Source organism: Schistocerca piceifrons, unplaced genomic scaffold (assembly GCF_021461385.2).
Source record: "Schistocerca piceifrons isolate TAMUIC-IGC-003096 unplaced genomic scaffold, iqSchPice1.1 HiC_scaffold_1206, whole genome shotgun sequence".
Classification (NCBI taxonomy): Eukaryota; Metazoa; Arthropoda; class Insecta; order Orthoptera; family Acrididae; genus Schistocerca; species Schistocerca piceifrons.
In genome coordinates this window covers 125001-130000 of record NW_025727022.1, presented here as the reverse complement: position 1 = coordinate 130000, position 5000 = coordinate 125001, and the positions used below count along the sequence as shown (strand labels likewise).

General features: G+C 52.0%; 1 non-coding gene across 1 annotated transcript in view; it reads right to left on the bottom strand.

Moving 5' to 3' along the window:
- Positions 1–615, bottom strand: part of LOC124729366 — a 1909-nt gene extending 1294 nt beyond the window's left edge. The window contains exon 1 of the ribosomal RNA XR_007007639.1: positions 1–615. This exon is cut by the window's left edge and continues 1294 nt beyond it. This is a non-coding gene — a ribosomal RNA (small subunit ribosomal RNA).
- Between the last annotated feature and the right edge of the window lie 4385 nt (positions 616–5000).

Below are 5000 nucleotides of genomic sequence, written 5' to 3'. Positions count from 1 at the left end.
CGCTATTGGAGCTGGAATTACCGCGGCTGCTGGCACCAGACTTGCCCTCCAATAGATACTCGTTAAAGGATTTAAAGTGTACTCATTCCGATTACGGGGCCTCGGATGAGTCCCGTATCGTTATTTTTCGTCACTACCTCCCCGTGCCGGGAGTGGGTAATTTGCGCGCCTGCTGCCTTCCTTGGATGTGGTAGCCGTTTCTCAGGCTCCCTCTCCGGAATCGAACCCTGATTCCCCGTTACCCGTTACAACCATGGTAGGCGCAGAACCTACCATCGACAGTTGATAAGGCAGACATTTGAAAGATGCGTCGCCGGTACGAGGACCGTGCGATCAGCCCAAAGTTATTCAGAGTCACCAAGGCAAACGGACCGGACGAGCCGACCGATTGGTTTTGATCTAATAAAAGCGTCCCTTCCATCTCTGGTCGGGACTCTGTTTGCATGTATTAGCTCTAGAATTACCACAGTTATCCAAGTAACGTGGGTACGATCTAAGGAACCATAACTGATTTAATGAGCCATTCGCGGTTTCACCTTAATGCGGCTTGTACTGAGACATGCATGGCTTAATCTTTGAGACAAGCATATGACTACTGGCAGGATCAACCAGGGAGCTGCGTCAACTAGAGCTGAGCAGCCGGCCGCCCGGGAGTGTGTCCCGGGGGCCCGCGCGAACACGCAAGCGTCTGCTCAATCATTCTGCAAACAGGAGGAGGCTGAGCTCCCCTGCACAATACACCTCGAAACCCTCTCAGGTCCCGGCGGCGCGCAGCGCCGTCCCAAGTACTTGGTCGGGTTCGAGAGAGGCGCAATCGCCCGGAGTTAGGCGAGTAGACGCTTTCGGTGCGACCACCCGTGCTCCCAACTGAGCTTGCCGCTGCCGACAGAGGCCCGGGAGCGTGCTGTCGTGGCATTGCCGGCGGGAGACAACACGCGCCACCTACGGTGACCGGCAGCTCCAACGCCAGCGCCACAGAAGGACAAAAGCCCCACTTGGGTGCCGAAGCGAACTCTCCCAGCACAGCGCACGCGCCAACACATCCGCACAGCTGCGATACAAACCACCAGCGAGAACCGCTGGGGCGACCGAGCAGCAGACGGCGTCGCGGCGCCGAGCGCCGGGCGGCAGCGCATCCTCAACGCACACAGTCCTCAATCGGACCAGCACACTGAAGATGTCCACCGCGCTTCGCACCGGGCCCGCGAGGACCTACTTTGGCCGCACGGCGCCGCGCGCAGGGTGCGCCGGCGCGCAGCTGCGACGCCTGCCGCGTCCGTCGGCCGGCGCGCCTGCCACTGGCCGCCCCCACCAGCCGGCTGTAGCGCGTGCGCCCACGCACCGCGCGGCCAGCACGCCGGGAGGCGCCCCCTCACCGGCCGGGGACGGTCCCACCCAGCCACCGCCGCGTATCGCTTCACACCCAGATGCCGTTCAGTTTCGTCGGCATGGTGGGTATCGCTGGAACAACCGGTTAGTACCTCAACCTATCGTCGCCATCACCGATTCACCCCTAGCGAGAACAACCGCACCACAACAGGTTACCATTTGTTCATTTGCGTAACTTCACCAGAAAACGCAGGCGTCCATCGCCATTTGCAACTTCCACGATTATTGCATGCCTGTGTCAGGTGTCACGCCACACTACGTCTGCCCACATACACGCAACAAAATGTGCACGCCTAGACAATACGTGGAAGGTGGCCCCCGTACGTATGCGATGTCCATTGCTCGAACGACTGTCAACCGGCCTCTGTAGCATGTCGCAGATATGGAACGCGGTGCACCATGCCATCACGGTGTGTGAGGAGAGACGACTAGGTCCGAATACATCAACAGACAGCTCATGCTGATCGCCATCCACGGCGTCCGTTCCTCCCACACGTCTCTATGGCGTACCACACTGCAATCCAGCTCTCATAGGGAGACGACACGTAGCTGCGTGCACAATATTTGCACTGTATGGTCCGCCGTTTTTGGGCGCAGTCGTTGTACGGTCACACATGTGCCACGATGTATCATTCAGTACATAAGGACGAATGTGCAGTACAGATTGTGGTTTACGCGTACGACATTAGCGGACAGTTGACACAGGCCGCACCACAACGTAGCCTGAGTACGTCGCATGCGGAGGGCATTGAACATGCAAAGTTCTCACCAACCAGCTTGCGAAGGCAGGGGGCAAGGTGGGGACGTGGGGAGGGGCGGCATGTACGTCCTGCTGCCATCCACATTACAGTGTACAGCAGGAGCATGTGGAAAGTGAGCAAGACTTGCAAGGTGTTTAACATGAAGCGATACACAGGGGAGCGGGGAGTGCGAGTAGCGAACTATATTGCGAGGGTTGCGGGTGGGCAACACTACACTAATTGAACGAGTCGTATAACAATTACAGAGCAGGTTTAGGCGACAACGTGGGTTACGTTAGGCGACAACGTGGGTTACGTTAGGCGACAACGTGGGTTAGGTTAAGGCACGACGTGGGTTAGGTTAAGGCACGACGTGGGTTAGGTTAAGGCACGACGTGGGTTAGGTTAAGGCACGACGTGGGTTAGGTTAAGGCACGACGTGGGTTAGGTTAAGGCACGACGTGGGTTAGGTTAAGGCACGACATGGGTTAGGTTAAGGCACGACATGGGTTAGGTTAAGGCACGACATGGGTTAGGTTAAGGCACGACATGGGTTAGGTTAAGGCACGACATGGGTTAGGTTAAGGCACGACATGGGTTAGGTTAAGGCACGACATGGGTTAGGTTAAGGCACGACATGGGTTAGGTTAAGGCACGACATGGGTTAGGTTAAGGCACGACATGGGTTAGGTTAAGGCACGACATGGGTTAGGTTAAGGCACAACATGGGTTAGGTTAAGGCACAACATGGGTTAGGTTAAGGCACAACATGGGTTAGGTTAAGGCACAACATGGGTTAGGTTAAGGCACAACATGGGTTAGGTTAAGGCACAACATGGGTTAGGTTAAGGCACAACATGGGTTAGGTTAAGGCACAACATGGGTTAGGTTAAGGCACAACATGGGTTAGGTTAAGGCACAACATGGGTTAGGTTAAGGCACAACATGGGTTAGGTTAAGGCACAACATGGGTTAGGTTAAGGCACAACATAGGTTAGGTTAAGGCACAACATAGGTTAGGTTAAGGCACAACATGGGTTAGGTTAAGGCACAACATGGGTTAGGTTAAGGCACAACATGGGTTAGGTTAAGGCACAACATGGGTTAGGTTAAGGCACAACATGGGTTAGGTTAAGGCACAACATGGGTTAGGTTAAGGCACAACATGGGTTAGGTTAAGGCACAACATGGGTTAGGTTAAGGCACAACATGGGTTAGGTTAAGGCACAACATGGGTTAGGTTAAGGCACAACATGGGTTAGGTTAAGGCACAACATGGGTTAGGTTAAGGCACAACATGGGTTAGGTTAAGGCACAACATGGGTTAGGTTAAGGCACAACATGGGTTAGGTTAAGGCACAACATGGGTTAGGTTAAGGCACAACATGGGTTAGGTTAAGGCACAACATGGGTTAGGTTAAGGCACAACATGGGTTAGGTTAAGGCACAACATGGGTTAGGTTAAGGCACAACATGGGTTAGGTTAAGGCACAACATGGGTTAGGTTAAGGCACAACATGGGTTAGGTTAAGGCACAACATGGGTTAGGTTAAGGCACAACATGGGTTAGGTTAAGGCACAACATGGGTTAGGTTAAGGCACAACATGGGTTAGGTTAAGGCACAACATAGGTTAGGTTAAGGCACAACATAGGTTAGGTTAAGGCACAACATAGGTTAGGTTAAGGCACAACATGGGTTAGGTTAAGGCACAACATGGGTTAGGTTAAGGCACAACATGGGTTAGGTTAAGGCACAACATGGGTTAGGTTAAGGCACAACATGGGTTAGGTTAAGGCACAACATGGGTTAGGTTAAGGCACAACATGGGTTAGGTTAAGGCACAACATGGGTTAGGTTAAGGCACAACATGGGTTAGGTTAAGGCACAACATGGGTTAGGTTAAGGCACAACATGGGTTAGGTTAAGGCACAACATGGGTTAGGTTAAGGCACAACATGGGTTAGGTTAAGGCACAACATAGGTTAGGTTAAGGCACAACATAGGTTAGGTTAAGGCACAACATAGGTTAGGTTAAGGCACAACATAGGTTAGGTTAAGGCACAACATAGGTTAGGTTAAGGCACAACATAGGTTAGGTTAAGGCACAACATAGGTTAGGTTAAGGCACAACATAGGTTAGGTTAAGGCACAACATAGGTTAGGTTAAGGTACAACATAGGTTAGGTTAAGGTACAACATAGGTTAGGTTAAGGTACAACATAGGTTAGGTTAAGGTACAACATAGGTTAGGTTAGGTTAGGTTACACGTTGTTGTAAGGAAAGGTGTAGGGGGGGGCGGGGGCGGCAGGTTCGTTGATAGTGATTATAGTAAGTGAATGCTTGTGACATGATCAGATTTGTCACGTCAGGATGCACCTTTGGCTTATTAGAGGCGGCGCTCCAATTCTATGCTTGTGTCAGACCTGTGTCTTTGACTCATGTCATTGTTTGTGCGCTGTGACAGGAGGTACTATTGTGATGTTGGGTGCACCGTTGTATAGGACATGTGTGGGTGTTGGTGCCTGATCTGCGCAATGGTGGATGTCGAAAGGGTGGGATATTGTATTTTCCGCATGGACCTCCTGGTCTGGTTGTGATAGTGTGGATTGTGTAATGTGGCGGAGAGGATGCACTGGATGTTGTTCCATGCTGGTGCTTACATATTGTATGTGCGCCCGTTAGAAGCAGAGAGTGGTGCGTGATCAGAGTGGCTGGCTGACGTGTGGTTCCCATTGTGGGCAGACTCTTTCAGCATGTATACGGACAGTTGTATATATATTCTGTAGTTTGATGGCTCTGCATTGATTACTAATCAGCGCCGTGTGTACGGGTAATCTGGTTCCAGTCCAAAATGTTCCATCTGTGTACA